Source organism: Solanum dulcamara, chromosome 3 (assembly GCF_947179165.1).
Source record: "Solanum dulcamara chromosome 3, daSolDulc1.2, whole genome shotgun sequence".
In the NCBI taxonomy this organism is placed as follows: Eukaryota; Viridiplantae; Streptophyta; class Magnoliopsida; order Solanales; family Solanaceae; genus Solanum; species Solanum dulcamara.
This window is the reverse complement of record NC_077239.1, coordinates 73,512,670-73,532,904: the sequence shown is the minus strand read 5'-3', so window position 1 is coordinate 73,532,904 and position 20,235 is coordinate 73,512,670. Positions and strand designations below refer to the sequence as shown.

The 20,235-nt window shown below is 34.3% G+C and overlaps 1 pseudogene across 1 annotated transcript; it reads right to left on the bottom strand.

The window, feature by feature from the left end:
• Positions 1-848: 848 nt before the first annotated feature.
• On the bottom strand, positions 849-12,167 carry LOC129882883 (rho GTPase-activating protein 2-like; annotated as a pseudogene). Its single transcript, XR_008765840.1, has 4 exons — positions 11,603-12,167; positions 2,138-2,258; positions 1,688-2,038; positions 849-1,586 (listed from the first exon to the last, which is right to left on the bottom strand). The product of XR_008765840.1 is annotated as a rho GTPase-activating protein 2-like (transcript).
• Between the last annotated feature and the right edge of the window lie 8,068 nt (positions 12,168-20,235).

Sequence of the window (20,235 nt, the reverse complement as noted above, 5' to 3'; positions counted from 1 at the left end):
TTTATGCTTGTCCATTATTTAACAACCAATTTGATATCATCATGTTGTTACCTTCTTCTTTTTCTCATTTTGTATTTACTTATTATCCAATAATTATATTTATTAATTATTATCTTATCTTTTTATAGCAACTATACCCTATATTCTACTTTTCGTATAGGTTTATCTTTTAAATTGCAATGTGTGACATTATATAACGCTGGAAAACGCTACAATCCATCCGAACATTATAGAGTTATCAAAATGATACAGTACGATACAATACAATATAATAAAACAATATATACCAACCATCCTTAACTTCTATACATATTTCTTCTTTAAATTTTCTATGTACAAACGTAAAATTGAAGTATGATAGAATGGGTACGCCTGTGGAGAAAATTGTGGAATGAGAAAACCATAGCAACAACTCAAAGGTGGTTGAATTTAAAGTGCACCATAAGATAATACTGTTTCAAATAAAAAACAATTCACATGCTTCATGATTATGAACAAAATGGAAATGGAGCACAAATGGACTTTGCTTCCATAAAATTCCCACTAGAACAATCACCTTTCACTGTTTTTAGGCCTTTAGCTGGCTATTAGTTAGTTGACCACTTCTCCTAAATGATGTCTGGCCACTCTCCAAAAGTAATGTTGCCAAATCAACAAGATTCATGGAAAATGAAAGAACAAACCACAATCTTGTATAGAGAAAGTTCTCTACTATTTTCTTGTTGAAACAAATTAAGGACTGTGCACTGAGGACGATGTGGAATAAATGAGGATATTTAATGTTTTATGTTTTCGTGAATCGTCGCCTTTTTATTATGTTCCTTTGACATTTAGAGATCCTTTGCTGATGAAACAAATGAAAATCATTCTGTGTCTAGACTAAGCGTAGCAACTTTTTACATAAAACAACCATTCACTGATGATATAGAAACTCCTAAAAGATGCATCACCGGAATAGATTCAATCGCACCAGCTTGGATGAGACAACCAACTAACTACATATAACAGCAAACTCTACCATGTTCACATCTTACTTACCATTACTATATTGACATCATTTGTGCTCCAGTTAATCTGCTTGCACCTTTAACCCCACAGAAACAGAAGTTGCTCTTGAGTCTTTACTGTTACTAGAGCTCAGGCCTGAACTCCCGTTTTTATTATCAACTAGATGAAGAAGGATCTTCATTAACGGTGGAGGCACTCGTGGGTTTGTGTTCGCTACACAAAATTCCTTGTAGTTGTTTCCGGAAGTCATTTTTTGCATGATCATTCTCATCCACTTGCTGTAGGAAGCTTCCTTCTATCTCACTCAATGACTCGATTTCATCTCTGTCTTCACTGTTGTAGATGTAATGAGGTTGTTCATCATCATCTGATGCTGGCCCTGTTGATTCACATCCAGTCTCCATCTCTTGTTGGGCGTCAAATTCCTTCTCAGTTTGTCTATCAGAGAAACTAGATGACATGGGTGAATATCCTCCGCCTTCTGTCTCTCCACGTTCTCGCAGTGTTTTCACAATCAGGGTCTTCAGTAAGTTCATCACTTGAACAGCGTGCATGAGTGCCGTTAATGGATCAGACATCTAATACCAGAAACAAGAAATATAATGATATGCTTCAACCAATTAGTGAAACTAGAATTTTAATTTTGTATGCCTGTACTGCTGAAGTATATCCAGGTTACCTGTGTCATATTTGGGGCAAAAACCATAGCAATGTTTCTGGCATTCATCTTGTTGGTTTCCTCTTGCTCAACAACGTCAGCCATAAGATCAATTGCCCACTTGAGCAATGCGGTCTCAGTTGGCTTAAGCTGTTTCACAAGCTCAATAAATTCCTCCTCGGTGTTGCATTGCAATACCTGCTCAGGTGAAAGCCCATCAAGCACACCTGCTGGAAGCTCTCGGAACCAAGCTTTGATGAGTCCAGCCAAACAGTGGACATTTATGTCGTCAGGCACAATGCCTCTGTTGAGCTGGTCCCTTACATACTCTTCATGGCTATTCTCTGGGTTTATTCGGAAAATTCCTTCAGCCTGAAGGTTCATCAAGCAATACTTAGACAACTATTTTGACATTGAATATAGTTATGGAGACTTCCTCAAGACTCAGAAATGATAGAAAAAATGTGATACCTTTAGACCATCTTGTGAGTATAAACGTTCCTTCATTAACAAGAGAATAGTCGGGACACTGTTGCCTCTTGTATCATATGAACACTGCATTGACTCTGCGGAGATGCCAAAAACGCTGACACTGCAAAAACAATTGTACAAATTTAGCATGATACAATAATGAGCTTGAAAATCTGTATAAGGTCTGGAAGCAAATTACTGACAACCACTTACATCATTTTTTTGGTTTGGAATAAAGAGGCAACCACTAACATAATAAATGTAACTCAGAGAAATAGAAACAGGAATGAACATATACTTACTGTAGAGAAGTTTATATTAAATGAAGAGTTGAAGACAGTTCAAAGAATTGAGTGAAACTGAACAACATAGTATAGTAATGAACAGTGCAAAGAGTTCAGCATCTGTATGGATATGGTGGAATCATCCTCAATTGAAACAATAGCCATTACTCCACCATTCACGAGGACCTCAAATTTCTAACATCTGGAATCAACTATAACCAGTTTTTTTTGTTTTCCCTTTTTAAGGGATTGACTAAAGAAAGACAAGAAGATGCATACAAAACCATTGTAACACCCCGACTTTTTGAATTGTCTAAATTAACTTGTACCTTCGTGGCAAGGTGAAGAGTGATTACTATATTAAGAATGATGTGGTATGACTTATTTGAATTGTTCAAGGGTCGTATTTTAAGATTTTGGAGTCAAGCGAGTTGTAAATAAAAGTTCCTTTAAATTTGGGTCAAATGTGTAGAAGGTTTTCTCCCAAGCTATAAAGAGTTATGGGCCCACGACCTATCAAATCGAAAGTCTACGAGTCTAATTTTCAAGGTATCAAATCGTTCATTCATACGACTTCAAAATAGGGACATATTCGCGTTTTCGTAAGACTTCGCAAGCAGGCACGTGAAGTGGGCCCCTAGGCCAGTGGAACTTTATAAAAGTGTCGTGGTGTCTTATATTCGATGTGTTAATTGTGGTACTTCCATGTTATAGTAGCAAGGGGGTTTGTTAAGAAGTCCATAGGCCGTTTGAAATCATTGAAAAAGGTGTGTTACGGTTGTTTCCTTAAAGCTTAGGAGCAATACAAGAAGGTTGTTATACTTGTCGAGATTCATATTCTGTTAGTAGTGTCCCTATGTTGGGCACGACTTAGAGGCTTTTCGTATAGGTTGATTATAGCTAAATTGCTCGTTTTAGCCTATTGAATTGTTATTGTTGCCCTTGGGGCTATTGTGGTTAGCTGCAGGAATGTGATCGTTGCCTAAGAAGGCTATGTGTTGCCTACGGGGCTATATTGACGCCAAAGAGGGCTATGAGTTGCCTATGGGGCTATATTGATGCCTGAGAAGGCTATGTGTTGCCTACGGGGCTATGTTATTGCCAAGAGGGCTATGAGTTGACTATGAGGTTATATTGATGCCTAAGAGGGCTATGTGCTGCCTATGGGGCTATATTATTGCCTAAGATGTCTACGTGACTGCCTACGGGGCTAGGGGACTTCCGATAGGAGTATATAGATTGAATTGGTACCTTCTGGACTTATGGGGACCTAGGTAGGTGGTGGTGTTTGTTGTTTGTACCTGCTGAGCTTACGAGGACTTGGTTAGGTTGTTGCTTGATTATTTTTACTATGTTTAGATTCAGGAGCAAATCAGTACACATATCTTATTCTTGATTTCCTTACTTAATTACTTTCAGTATATTATGATACCTGCTCATTTAATCTATTACTTTTAATACTCGGTATATTATTTCGTACTGACGCCCCATTGCCTAGGGGCGCTGCATTCATGCGTGCAGGTCCCGACAGTAGGGTTTAGTTCTAGCAGGGTTGGCTAGCCCCTTTCTTCCCGGACAGATTTTTTTTGCTTGTTAGCTTTTGTCGTATATATTTTTGGGTAGGCCGGGCCTTGTCCCGCCAAGCTTTACTACTCTTAGAGGCTTGCAAACTAGTGCGTGGGTTGTATAGCTACGCTAATGTCCATGTTGGCCTTGTTTGTTGGTTTGCTAAGGCTTGATAGTTGTTTGATGTATTGTCTTGATATATACCTGCTTTCAGCTTCTGTATAGAGATCATGGTCCTGATAGTCAACTCATAGCCCTCTTGGCAACAACATAGTCCTGTAGGCAACACATAGCTTTCTTAGGCATCAATATAGCCCTGTAGGTAACTCATAGCCCTCTTAGGCAACACCATAGCTCTATAGACAGCATACAGCCTTCTTAGGCATCAATATAGCCTCGTAGGCAACACATAGCCTTCTTAGGCAACAATCACATTCCTACAGCTAACCACAATAGCCCCAAGGGCAACAATAACAATTCAATAGGCTAAAAGCGAGCAATTTAGCTATACGCAACCTGTACAAATAGCCTCTAAGTCGTGTCCAACATAGGGCCACTACTAACAGAATATAAATCCCCACAAGGGAGGATTACAACAACTCGAGCAGCCAACAACCAACAATCTTTGCTACAAGTATAACAACGATAACAATAACCTTCTTGTATTGCTCCTAAGCTTTAAGCAAACATGCCGAAAGAAGGAAATAGACTTAACATACTTTTTCAATGATTTCAAGCAACCTATGGACTTCTTAACGAACCCCCTTGCTACTACAATATAGAAGTACCACAATTAACACATCGAATATAAGACATCACTACAACCCAATAAAAATATGAATTTCCATCATGGATGACTATTTACGGCTTAGCGAAGCTAGAATTAGCGAAAGGAGGGTCTTACCTTGATCTTAACCTTGGAATAGAACTCAAACCCTCAAAATGAATCAAAACCACTGTTGCCAAAACCCCAACGGAGATATACCACACAATCCACAAAGAAAACTATACCAAAATGACGAGCTCACAACGTAGAGCAATTTTCGTTAAAGATCCAAGATGAGATTATCAATGTTTAGGAATGATTAGAAGGTAATTTCTCTAATTTTTTGTGGGTTTTGACGATCTGGAATGAATTAAATTGGAGAAGATACACTTTTATAAAGTTACATTGATCTAGGGGCCCACTTCACGTGCCGGCTTGCGCAGTCTTATGAAAACGCGAATATCTCCTTATTTTGAAGTCGTATGAATGAACGATTTGATAACTTGGAAACTAGACTCGTAGACCTTCGACTTGATAGGTCGTGGGCCCCATAACTCTATAGATTGGGAGAAAACCTTTGAGACATTCGACCCAAATTCCAGATAAATCTTTATAAAGGAACTTACGATAACTTTCGCCAACTTTTATTTACAACTCACTTGACTACCAATCTTAAAATATGACCTTTGAACAATTCAAATAAGTCATACCACATCACTCTTAATATATTAATCACTCTTCACCTAGCCACGAAGGTACAAATTAATTTAGACATTTCAAAAAGTCGGGGTGTTACAACCATCCTCCATGTACTGTCTTTATTTAGCATCCATGTCTTGTAATTAGTTGGATTGCTAAATTCCAATAATTGTTGTCCTACAAATTTGTTTTTAAGCTGAAGCTACTAGAAGTCCTTAACCATGGACGCATCTTATTTTTAAAGTGGTGAGTTTAGCCCTTAGCAAAAGAGATGAAATATAGCACAAAACGTTGCAATTTCTGCTACCGGTGAGATAAATTGAGGGCAAAACTTAGTAGTCTAGACATGTTTGAAGAGTTATGTCAAGATCTTCCTTGTTCCCATTTTTGACGGAAATACCACAAAGATAAATCACAGAGCAGAAATATCATCCGAGTTTTGCATACTGGCATGGGAGTAGCTGGAGAATGAGAGGTTATTTTGACATTTTGGTGAAGGAACTACTACTTTCATCCCTCTTGACAATTCCGGGGCGAATCTAAAGCCCTGCAAGGGTGTTCACTCAAACCCCCACGGCTAAAAATCACACTGTATATATATAAGGTAATTATTTTTTATTATGTGTATATATGGATTCTTAATCCTCTTGAACACAAGAGTGGAGGATGGCTCAATGGTTTAGGGGTTTCAAAATTCAACTTTAAGGTTATGAGTTCAAATCCCAAGCACTACAATTTTAATTTTTGAACCCCCTTAATGAAAATTCTAGATCCGTTGATAGCAAAACTTACTTGTAAGGATATGATATTTGGGCCTAACTCAACCTCAACCCCAAAAATCAAACATATGACACTTGGGCCTAACTCAACCCTAAAAGCTAGCTTATGAGGGGAGGATTCTCAAAGTCCATATAAGCACACCACCAGTCCATTCCCCAATTAATGTGAGACTTTAATCCACTCTAACATTACTAAAATGACAATTCCGAAAAAAGTTGGGCTTAGATACGGACACAACTTTAAATAATCACTTGTGGTGCAATCAACTTCAACAAGGTTATAAACTTGCTCTAATTTGGCGCAAGGATACTCAGGCGAAATGAATAGAATGGTAGATATATCCAAGGAGTTATCTGAGGATCTTCTGTGTTACATTTTAACGGGAGACACCACAAGAATCAAACACAGTACAGGAACATGATCCGACCTTTGCATACTATCCACAGAACTAGCTGGTAAATAAAAGGTTACTTTGACAATTTGGTCACAGAACTACTAATTTCTTCCAAAGTTACCACTCAAGGTGCAAATTTGGCAGATGGTAATTAACAGCATCTGTCTTGACGTACTACAATTCTATAAGAGCCACTTCTAATTGGTGGTAAAACTTACTAAAAAATGACAATTCTGAGAAAGGCGATTGTAGATGCAAACAGAACCTTAGATAATCACTTAGGGGTCGTTTGGTGTGAAGGATGACATCAATAGTTCCGGAATTAAATTATAATGTCACTTAATTTGTTATTTGGTTGGCAAGTTCGAGATAACTTATCCCGGGATTAATAATTAGTACCGGAATAAGTTATCCCTCCTCTTGGGTGGTATAGTAATCTCAGGATAACTTATCCAGCGATAAAATAGAGAAAATGACAAAAATATCCCTTTAAATCCTTTTTATACATCACTTTTCACATTCATGTATATTCACATTATTTTTAATACCATGTATAATAACATTTACAATCTTCACTACTCCTTATTTTTATGATAATCCTATATATTTTTTAATTAAAAAATTAGACATACAACAACAACAACAACCCAGTGAAATCCCACAACATGGGGTCTGGGGAGGGTAGAATGTACGCAGACCTTACTCCTACCAAGGTAGGACGGCTGTTTCCTGGAGACCCTCGGCTCAGTAAAAGCATAAACGCATAAAAAACGCATAAAAAAATGTTAGATAAGAATAGGAAATTAAAAGCTTTATAAGAAAAACAACAAACAAATAACGAATAGATAACAAATAAATACAAATAAATAAATACAAATAACAAATAACAAATAATGAATAAATAAATAATGAAAGCATCACAGATAGAATAGAGTAATCAAAGCATAGAAAGTAATAAATATTAACATAAATAAAAGAAATAAGAAATCAAAGCGCAAGAGATCGTAATGCACTACTACGCCTACGGATAGAGAAAAATAACGAGACTATGAAATAGCCTTCTACCCTAATGTGGGTCCTCCACACCCTCCTATCTAAGGTCATGTCCTCCGTAAGCTATAACTGCGCCATGTCCTGTCTAATCACCTCTCCCCAATACTTCTTCGGCCTACCCCTACCTCTTCTGTAACCATCCATGGCCAGCCTCTCACACCTCCGTACTGGGGCATCTGTGTCTCTCCTCTTCACATGTCCAAACCATCTTAGTCGCATTTCCCACATCTTGTCTTCCACCGAGGCCACTCCTACCTTGTCCCGAATAGCCTCATTTTTAATCCTGTCGCTCCTGGTGTGCCGACACATCCATCTCAGCATTCTCATCTCAGCAACTTTCATCTTTTGAATGTGAGAAGTCTTAACTGGCCAACACTCCGCCCCATACAACATAGCCGGTCTAACCACCACTTTGTAGAACTTGCCCTTAAGTTTTGGTGGCACATTCTTGTCACATAGCACTCCGGAAGCGAGCCTCTATTTCATCCACCCTACCCCAATACGATGTGTGACATCATCGTCAATCTCCCCGCTGCCTTGCATGATAGACCCAAGATACTTGAAACTACTTCTCTTTTGGATGGCTTGGGCACCAAGCCTAACTTCCACGCCAACCTCATGAGGTGTCTCACTGAACTTGCACTCTAAGTACTCTGTCTTGGTCCTACACAACTTAAACCCTTTAGACTCCAAGGTATGTCTCCAATCCTCCAGCCTAGCATTAACTCCACTGCGAGTCTCATCGATCAGGACTATGTCATCCGCGAAAAGCATACACCATGGCACCTCACCTTGAATTTGTCGCGTCAATCCATCTATCACCAAGGCAAATAAAAAAGGACTAAGAGCTGATCCTTGATGCAACCCCATCACCACTGGGAAATGATCTGAGTCCCCTCCTACTGTCCTTACCCTGGTTTTGGCTCCCTCGTACATGTCCTTGATCATCCTAATGTATGTCAAAGGTACACCTTTAGCCTCCAAACATGTCCATAGTATTTCTCTTGGGACTTTATCATAAGCCTTTTCTAGGTCGATGAATACCATATGCAAGTCCTTCTTCCTCTCCCTATGTTGCTCCACCAGTCTCCTCATAAGATGGATGGCTTCTGTAGTTGAGCGTCCCGGCATAAATCCAAACTGGTTCTCTGAAACAGACACGTCTCTCCTCACCCTCATCTCCACCACTCTTTCCCACAGTTTCATAGTATGGCTTAGTAGCTTGATACCTCTATAGTTGTTGCAACTCTGGATATCCCCTTTGTTTTTGTATAGAGGGATCATTACGCTCGACCTCCATTCTTCGGGCATTGTTGCCGTTCTAAAGATGACATTAAATAACCTAGTCAACCACTCCAAACCTACCGAGCTCGTGCTCTTCCAAAATTCCCCAAGAATCTCGTCAGGTCCGGTTGCTCTTCCCCAGCGCATCCTACGAACGACACTCTTAATCTCCTCGACCTTAATACTCCTACAATACCCAAAATCTTGACGCCTCCCTGTATGTTCTAAATCTCCCAACACAAAGTCTATGTCCCCTTCCTCATTCAAGAGTTTATGGAAGTAGGATTGCCATCTCTGTTTAATGAGGGTCTCGTCTACCAATACTTTTCCATGCTCATCCTTAATGCACTTCACTTGGTCCACATCGCGTGACCTTCTCTCCCGCGCCCTGGCTATCCTGAACAATTTTCTATACCCACCTTTCTCTTCTAGTTCAGCATAAAGGCGTTCAAAAGCAGTTGTTTTTGCCGTCGAAACCGCCGACTTCGCCTCCTTCCTCGCTATCTTATAAAGTTCCCTATTCGTCCACTTCTCCACCTCATCCGTGCTTTCTATCAACTTCGCGTACGCCTTCCCATTTGATTAATTCTTATGTTTATTTATGTTTTGATTTCTCTACTAATAAATTACATATTTTTAATTAAATTTTTCTTTAGTCACTTGAAAGCTTGTATTTTAAATATCAACTAAAATGAAAAAATTTAGTATTTTACAATTTAAGAGTGATATGTGCTTAAATGAAGTGATATAAATAATAAATCCTCATTTACTTTAACAAATTTGAGATGAAAGTTCTATTTTTAAGCTAAACAAGATGAATGTTTTATTTTTAAATATATATATATGGTATCATCATGAGAATGCACACATAAAAATATTTAAGCTAAATAAGATGAAAAAATTATTTTTAAGAACGAATAATTAAAGCTTGCGAAGAAAATATAAAAAACTAAATAAAGTGAAGGGTCTTTTGGTAAACAACCAACGTGTTCTTAAAATTTATGCAATGCATATTATTTTGAATACAACAAACCAAACAATCAATAAGAAATAATCACAGCATAACTTATCCCATCATAACTAATCTCATCATAACTTATTATAACTAATTTCATCCTAACTTGTATTCAAACCAAACGACCTCTTAAGGTGCAAACCAACTTACGCTAGGTGATGAACATGCTCCAGTTGATTACAACGAGACTCACGTGAAAATTACTCCCTTTGTCCAATTTATGTGGCAAAGTTGAAATTTCGATATTCAAACTTCTAAACTTTGATCGTGAATTTGGATACAGAATCTATAAGTTTTTTGAAATAAAATTTATATATTTGAAAAATTACGTAAAAATTAATATAAATCACAAAAGGCATATAAAGAAATTCTAGTCAAAGAAAAACTTGATTGACTCTTGAAATTCCAATTGCGCCACCTTGATTGGGACGGAGGGAGTAATACCAAAAACCAAAAGAAAAAAAAAAACTTGCTTTCGGTTGGTGAGGCATGAAATAAACTATTATGATCATGTACCCAAGAGGATAGGGGGCCATTGAATGGGCATATCAGAATTCAGAACTATTGAATTACAAAGTAGGATAGTGACATAATTCCAATCTTCCTAAGTGGGCCTATAATAGAAGTATTGACTAGTTGCACGGTATTAGAGCATACTAATGCTATCTTCATCCTCAACTAGCATTGCATTAGTATGAGTTTGTTGACCACATAAGGACGATCCATCTTGATGACAAATTCCACGATAACAAGAAATCGAATTAATCGTTCGATGTCTACTCGTTCTCCTCTCTTTCAATTCCCAATAAACACGATAACAAGAAATCGAAATTGTTCTACGTCTGCTCATTCTCCCCTCTTCAATTCTCAAGGAACAGCATGATTTTGACCTAAAATCTAATAGGATTAAAGTAATACACAGTAAATCTGTGCATTTACTGCACATATAAAAACATCATTATTTTTCAAAGTTTACATGAACTACTCCTAAACTTGTTGTATTGCAGAGTCTGTTGCCAGATCATCATTATAAAACATATTTATCCTCTATTTCAATTTGTTTATTTGGTTTTGACTTGGCAAGCAGACTTTTGAATCTTGTAGTCTTAAATCTACCAAATTGTCTTTTAATCTTGTCATTTTAAACATGTCACACGGAAAATTAAAATTAAATAGTTGCCAAAAAAATGGCAGAGACATTTTTTTAAACCGACTAAAAAGGAAAGTAAAGAGTATTTGAAAAAGTGAGCTTTGCAAATGTCTGTCCAAAGGTCATATAAAGTAGAACCTTTACTCGTAAGTTGACAGCCAGTACAAAGATAGCTTAACTATAACAAATCCTCTGAGTATTAGTGAAAATTTACATAGTCAATCCTAACTAGTTTGGAATTTAAGTTATAGTTAATTGAAGAATAAGTATCAAACACTGGTAATTAAGCTGAAAAAGTAAAATCACCTCCTAAAAGTCTCATCTTTATCTCAGTTTTATGCTTTTACAACCAGATGCAAACAACATAAAAGACAAAAAGAATCATGAAACCAAAGTAGACCCAGATCAACAATTTGAAATTTAAAAGTACCCAAAAAAGGCCAAAACACGATAAAGCTAAGATTTTTAACAAACCTGGCACTTGGTGCTTTACAAGGGATTTCAACTTCAAACTCAACAGGAAGACCCAAAAACCCATGAAAGCGATCGAAAGTGACATGAGTAAGATGCTGAACATTCGTAGGCCAACCGATTTCCATAGTATGAACAGTTGATTTCACCTCCTCCTTTTGATCAAAACGACAGTACACCATAGATTTCCTCAAAGCCGCTAATAAAAAATCCAACAAACGCAACTGATGCTCCCGGCTTTGCTCCGCCTCCGCCAACCCCGCCATCCCTCTTCTTATATTCTCCGGTAATTTCTTTCGCAAGAAACACCCCCCACCGGCGCAGCCACAAAATCCCCTTTGCGTTTCTGTTTCTTTAGGCCGTGTTTGGAATTGTTGAATTGGTTGCATTGAAGATTGTTTCGAGGTTTCTTCGGGAGGTTCAAACGGCCACTGGGTTTCAAATAATTTTTTCCTGACCAGAATGCCCTTTCATAGAAGAATAAATTTCAGTTTTACCACTTTTCTCTACAGAATTTTTTTCTGCTTTCAGGTAAGGTGTTGTTTACCAATCATCACTATTATTAAGTACTCTTTAATTAAGAATAAAGTCCACTTTGTTCTAACTAAAACCTAACTGCTCTCTTTTATCTTTATTTGGATTTGCATTATGTCAACTCATCAATTAATGGTTTTAATTACACATATTTATTATATGCACACTCTTAATTAACTCATATTTCATTCATTCATTTTAACTTATTCAGTATTGACTTGACTGTTGACACAATAACAATAACATATTCAGTGAAATCGCTAGGTCTGAGAGGGTAGAATGCACGTAATCCTTACCACTATCCTATGAAGAGAGTGAAGTTGTTTTCGAATGACTCTCGACCTGATCGTTGACACATTTGCAATAAATAAAATGACACTTTTGAATGTAATAAATTTAATATTTTAAAAGTTAAGTAATGAATTATTTATTGATTCTTTGAACTAAATAATAAAAATAAATATATATTTTTAGATTAATATTTTCTCTATTTCATATTAATTGAATTTCTAAGGTAATGCACATATATTGAGAAAAGCATTCAAGGATAAAATTTGAATCATATTTTCTTCTATTACCCTTTTATTTAATTAGCCTCATAGAGATGATTAAATGTGAAATTATAAATACAAATTGTCCCTTATTAGAGTATAACTTTGTAAGTAGTGTAATTTAACTTTTAGAAAATTATAAAACTTCATTAATGGAAAGGATAAACATGAAAAAAGATTCAAATATTTTTCTTGAATTTTGAATAATTTAATTATTTTAAATAATTTTTAAAAAAAATAAAAATTCAATTAATATGGAATAGAGGTAGTAACAAATTGGTAGTTGATGAACTAAACTTTACTACACAATCCAATTGCAGCGTCACAAAAAATTTAAGTCTGCAATTGGATTTTTTTTCTCTCTTTCTTAATTAACTCTATTTTATGTCTGTATTAATTTTCATTAACTTTTACGAGCTATAAATTTTAAAAATTGTAACGTTCACGTGGGTCTTAAATATACCTTAGATTGATGAGGACAGTTTGAGTCAAATCTTTATTGAAGTACTAGTATTTTTTAAATTTTTTTGAAGTACTAGTATATGAGTTGTCAGTTTCGTTATATATTTATTTTTGTTAAGAAAAGAATGCGTTATTGTTGTTTTTTGACTGTACATAATTTTAATTTAATTGCACATAACAAAAAATAATTTATACATGAAATTCACGTTCCTAATAATTTAGATACAAAACTTAAAAATATATGTATTTTTGACACTTAACTCTTTTTCTCTGGAAAAAAAAATCCTCACTTCATTCATTTTAAAGCATAATTCCTATAGTTATATTTTATACTCAAAAGTCAAGGACTTTTTCTTTTGCAAAGTATAGAGTCTACTTTAATCCCTTAACATTTAATAATAGAGAAATAATATTTCCACCACATATAGACGTAAAGAAATAAAAAAAAAATCAGTGAAATTTTCTTTTCTATTTTCTTAGAATAATAATACGAAATATATAATTCTTATTATTTAGATATAACTTGTGCATAAACATAAAGCACTCGATTTATGAAGTCACCTTTCAATTGAGTTATGCACGCGGCATTGTCTTCGAATATAATTGTGGTACTTTGACAACATTTTTCAGGCCGCATTTTTCTTTGATGAACTGTATCATCGATCTCAACCATACACATTTTCTACTTGCTTCATGAATTGCTATTATTTCAGCATGATTTGAATAAGTAGCAACAATAGACTGCTTTGTAGATCGTCACGATATAGCAGTTCCTCCGTATGTAAATAGATAGCCTATTTGAAATAGAGTTTTATGTGGGTCTGATAAATAACCTGCATCTGCATAACCAATAAGGTCTGCACAATCTTTGTTAGTATAAAACAAACTCATATCAATGATACCCTTTTGGTATCGCAAAATATGTTTGATACCGTTTCAATGCCTTCGCATTAGGGATGAAATATACCTTGCCAGCAAATTAACATAAAATATTATATCAGGCTTGATTGCGTTAGCAAGATACATAAGTGCATCAATAGCACTAAGATATGGTACTTCAGGACCAAGAAGTTCTTCATCCTCTTTTGGAGGTCGAAATGGATCTTTTTTCACTTCAAGTGATCGAATAACTATTGGAGTACTTAATGAATGTGCTTTGTCCATGTAAAATCGCTTTAAGATAGTGTAGGCAGATTGGTGGACAAAGACTCCGCCTGCTAAATGTTTAATTTGCAGATCCAGACAAAGTTTTGTCTTTCCAAGATCTTTCATCTCAAATTCTTTCTTTAGATATTCAATCGCCTTTTGGACCTCTTCAGGGGTTCCAATTAGATTTATGTCATCAACATAAATGGCGAGTATAACAAATTCTGATTCCATTTTCTTAATAAAAACACATGGACAAATGACATCATTTATATAACCTTCATTTATCAAGTACTCACTAAGGCGATTTACCACATATGTTATGATTGTTTCAGACCATATAATGATCTTTGTAATTTGATTGAATACATCTCCCGAGACTTAGTACATGCTTTAGGCAATTTTAATCCTTCTAGAATTTTTATGTAAATTTCATTATCAAGTGAACCATAAAAGGTAAGCTATAACTACATCCATTAGATGTATTTCAAGATTTTTATGTACATCTAGACTAATGAGATATCAAAAAATTATTTCATCCATAACAGGTGAATATGTTTCTTCATAGTTGACCCCGGTGGAATATCCTTCACTATTTTACTAAAAATGAAACGAAATGATCTTGTTTTGTTCCTCGGTTGAAATGTCTTTGAGAGAATCCTTGGGCAACGAGGCATGCCTTGTATTTTATAATTTTATTTCTCTCATTTTATTTTTGCACAAAAACTCATTTATAGCCAACTTATTTTACACCTTTAGGGGTTTGGACTACAGGTCCAAAAACCTCACGTTTAGCAAGTGAGTCTAATTCTGATTGAATTGTCTTTTGTCATTCTGGCCAATCACATCTACATCAACATTCTTTGACAGATTTAGACTCGACTTTCACTATCTTGAATGAGGTTAAGTGCAACATTATATGCAAAAACATTATCAATCGTGTCTTTTGATCGATCTAAATTTATCTCATCACCGGTAGAACTTATTGAAAGTTCTTCATTCACTTGATTCTCGGATTTATTGATTTCTTCAGGAACATCAGGATTACTCAAATTCTGACCTTCTTCAGGAGGTTCTTTTGTACTATCATCTTTATTATTTCTCACGCTTCTCTTTCTAGGATTTTTATCATTTGAATCCAATGGTCTACCGCGTTTCAAGCGTGTTTGAGATTCAGAAGCTATTATACTAGTAGATGGTCCTTTTGGGACAACAATCTAGATAGGCACATTCACTGTAGGAATATGTGACTTAGTTATCCATTTCAAATCAGTAAATGCATCTGGCATTTGATTTGCTATTTTCTGTAAGTGGATGATCTTTTGGACCTCCTACTCACATGTGCGAGTACGTGGATCAAAATGAGATAGTGATAAAAAAATTTACGCAATTTCTTTTTCAGATTCCTTTTCTCTCCTCCTATTTGCGGGAAAGTTATTTAATCAAATCAACAATCTGCAAATCGAGCACTAAATAAGTCTCCTGTCAATGGTTCAAGGTAGCGAATTATGGAGGGTGAGTCAAACCCAACATATATGTCCAACCTTCGTTGAGGGCCCATCTTTGTACGTTGTGATAGTGCTACAGGCACGTATACCGCACAAACAAAAATTCGCAGATGGACTATATTTGGCTCATGACCAAATACTAATTGTGATGGACAGTATTTATTATAATTTATCGGTCTGAGACGGCAAGTGTTATTGCATGTAAGATAGCATAACCCCAAAAAGTAATTGACAATTTTATTTTTATTAGTAGGGATCGTGCTATCAATTGTAGACGTTTAATAAATGACTCTGCAAGGTCATTTTGAGTATGAACATGAGCAACATGATGCTCAATTTTTATCCCAATTGATAAGCAATAATCATCAAAAGCTTGGGATGTAAATTCTCCAGCATTATCAAGAAGAGTAGCCTTAATTGGATGATCTGGAAATTGCGCCCTTAATCTTATTATTTGTGTTAACAACTTCGCAAACGTCAGGTTGCGAGATGATAAGAGGCACAAATGAGACCATCTTGATGATGTATCTATTAGGACCATAAAATATCTAAACAATCCACTAGTTGAATAGTTCTACATATATCTCCATGTATACGCTCTAAAAAACCAAGAGATTCGATGTCAACCTTCAGGATTGATGGTCTAGCAATTAATTTGGCTTGATAACAAGCACATGAAAATTCATTATTCGTAAGAGTCTTCAGGTTCTTTAACGGATGTCCAGTTGAATTTTCAAGTATTTGTCTCATCATTATTGATCCAAGATGACCTATTCGATCATGCCATAGCGCAAATGTATTTAGATCAGTAAACTTCTGGTTTACGATCAAATGTGCTTCAATTGCACTAATTTTTGCATAATACCAAGGTATTCAATATTTATTTTATTTAGTGTCTCAATATGATATCCATTTCTGCGGATATCTTTAAAACTTAACAAGTTTCTTGGGCATTTAGAAGAGAATAGTACATCATCTATAACAATTTTTGTCCCTTTAGGCAGAAATATAGTAGCTCTTCCGAAGCCTTCAATAATGTTTGAATTATCAGAAATTGTAGTATCATTTGATTTTCTTTTAAGCAAGTAGGAAAAATATTTTTCGTCTTTAAAAATGGCATGAGTCGTTCCACTATCAATTACACAAATATCCTCGTAATTGATCATTGATCCAAACAAAATTTGAGGCATATCCATATTTTTCTTCAAAAAGAAATAAGGTAAATATTATAATTAATACATGACTTATTATATAAATTTTATTTATTTACATGAATTAAAAAATACAAACATATTATTTAGTACAAATAAAATGAAAAAAAATATTTAAATATTATTAGGATTATCAATATTCATATTTCTTTCTGGAAAATTGAAGAAATCAGTTACATCCAGATTCATAAGCTCAATATTATCTTCAGAGATAAAGCTTATCTGTGTATTATTTCTGTCCTTTTCAAGGATGCCTGATATAGCTAAACCAGACGTTTTGATGACCGGTAGGTCCGTGACCAGTGCCCCTTACCTCCACATCTATGGCATATACTTTCTGAATTTTTCTTTGGTATAGCTTCTGGCGTTTCACTCTTCTTTTTAAATTGTTGATCATTTCTCGATGTCAGCCGAGCATCATGATTATAATTTCTTCTTCGATCATGACCACGACCACGACTGGGGCCATGACCTATTTCTCGTTGGTTATAGTTTGCCTGATTCACTTCAGGGAGTGGCAAAGATCCAACATGCAAACTATCATGATTTTTCATTAACAGTTCGTTGTGGCGTTCAACAAAACGAATGTGAGAAAGTAATTCAGAATATTTTTTAAAACTCTTTTCGCGATATTGTTGCTGCAAGAGCATATTCGCGGGTGAAAATATGAAGTATGCTTTTTTAAGTTTGTCTTGCTCAGTGATTTCTTCTCTGCATAAATTTAACTGTGCTATAATTCTAAACAAGGCAGAATTATATTTAGTTATTTTTTTTAAAATCCATTAATCTCAGATTTAGCCAATCATGACGTGCCTATGGAAGGATGACCAACTTCCGGTGGTCATATCTTTCTTTTAGATTCTTCCACAGTTTAAGGGGGTCTTTTAATGTGAGGTACTATAATTTGAACCCCTCGTCAAGATGGTGACAGAGAAATATCATGGCTTTGGCATGGTCTTGACTAGATGCCATATTTTCATCTTTGATAGTGTTTGCCAGACCCAATCGATTCTAGGTATATTTCGGCATCTAGTGTCTATAATGAGTAGCCTTTTTCAGATATATCAAGAGCAACAAATTCATGTTTAGAGATATTAGACATTTTAAGAAAATAAAATTCTTACCCTTTTGTTATCTCTTTAAAATAACTCAAAGTGATGAAGGCTCGTGCTAATAACGTGTTATAAAATAAACTAACTTAGCAAAATAAGAAGAAGGAAGTAAAAGAAAATAACAAAGAGTAGATGAGAGAATTCCATTTATTCAGTGGCTATTTATAGCCACCGCAAATGACAAAGTTAACAAGTTGGGGAATGGGACAAATTGAAGTGGAGAGAAAAGTAAAAGAAGGAAGAAAAAAACAAATGAAGATAGGGACGTCCACTCATAACAATAGTATTATTTTTTGGATCCTTAAATATTATTATTTTTTGGACCCTTAAGTATTACTTAAGGAGTAACGTGAAATCGACCCTAAATTAAGTAACAAAAGTTAAGTGAGGCACTGAGACGTGTGCAGTTATTTGACTTTCCCTTTTTTTCCATTACTGGTGTTAGTCCCGATAATTTGAGACGACGATCTACTTTAATTCTCTTACTTATTAAAAATAGTATCATAAATAATTATCATCTTAAAAATTAAGTATAATTAATTATTTATCTTCATATTTACCTTTATTTAATAAATGTAAAGAAAAATTAATATAGTAAAAAAGAGAGTAGTATTAAATTAATATCAAATAATAAATAGAATAATTTATTTAAATTATCCTTTTAATTAGTAATATTTTAAGCGGAAAAGGGCTTTACTATATTGACTCTTCTTTTTTTTAGTTCTTGGCTTAATTTTTTTTTTCATTACTGTTTAATAATACTTATTTTTTACAATATGTATAAATAAAATAATTTAAAAAATTCAGTTATACATATAATTAAGTTATTTTTTAGTTATTACAAGATAGTAAAAAAAATATTTAAAACTAAATTAATCATTACAAGATAGTTAAAAATAAATAAATAATTTTTTTCTATTACAAAATAGTTGTTAGATAGTTATTGTAAAACTATCCTATAATAATACGTATAACTAAAAAGAATTTTTAAATAAGTTTACGAGTATGTCTTTACAAGATAGTTTACAAGATAGTTTTTAGATAGTTATTGTAAAAAAAACTACAGCAAGTAAAAAAACTATTTTTTTATATATTTTTTCTCATAATTTTTCTAAATCAAAACAATATCCTCTTCATGATCCCAAAACAAACTTTATAAAAAATTAAGAAGAAAAAGTTATAGCAACAAAAACTAATAGATTTAAAATTTTAAAAAAAATTAGGATCTTGAAGAGGTATATTATTTTTGGCTTAGATAAATTATAAAAAAGAATTAGTCAAGGTGGATTTTTATTTCATCCAATAAAAAAATGACACATGATAAATACTTTTAAAAAATAAAAATTAAAAAGAGAGTTGTTAGTTTCAAAGGTTAAAATTAGCCAAAAAGGTGGATTGAAGGGTATTTTTAGACCAAAAATATGACTAGAAAGGTATTTTTAGACCAAAAGGTGGATGGAGGGTATTTTAAAGGAAAAATTACTTAACTACACACCCCTTTTTACCATATTTTCTTATTTTTCCTACCGTTTCAAAAAATATCAAAAATCCCTTTTTTTGCTCCCATCATCTCATTTTTCGGATACATCAATTCAAAATACCATACTCATGATTTTCTTCTTTTTTTCATTCCACAAATCTCTCCACAGTTACGTACATTAATTTATTTTGGAATTTCAAATATTTTCTCTTTCAAATTAATGATTTCAAGAGGTAGATTTCTTTCCGTCAATTAATTTTATTTTATTTTTTAGTTTTTCCATCTTTAAAAATTGCTGATACATATGGATGAAGGTCGATTTTTGTTGTTCATCTTTTTGTGATACATATAGGTTCACATTTTTAATGTATCTAATTATTTTTGCTTCTTAAATTAATGTATAATGCCTTCGTTTCAACATTATAATACATTATATTTGAATTGTATTTTCGAGATGAATACATCTATAATGATACATTACTATTTGTGTACCTTGTTTGAATTGTTAAGTACAGTATTTCTACTAGATACATTAAATAGGTAATTGTTGCCCATAAGATGTTATATTTGAGATAGATATAATACTGGTAGTCGTTATGTATCAGATACATTTATTATAAAGTTAAATTTAT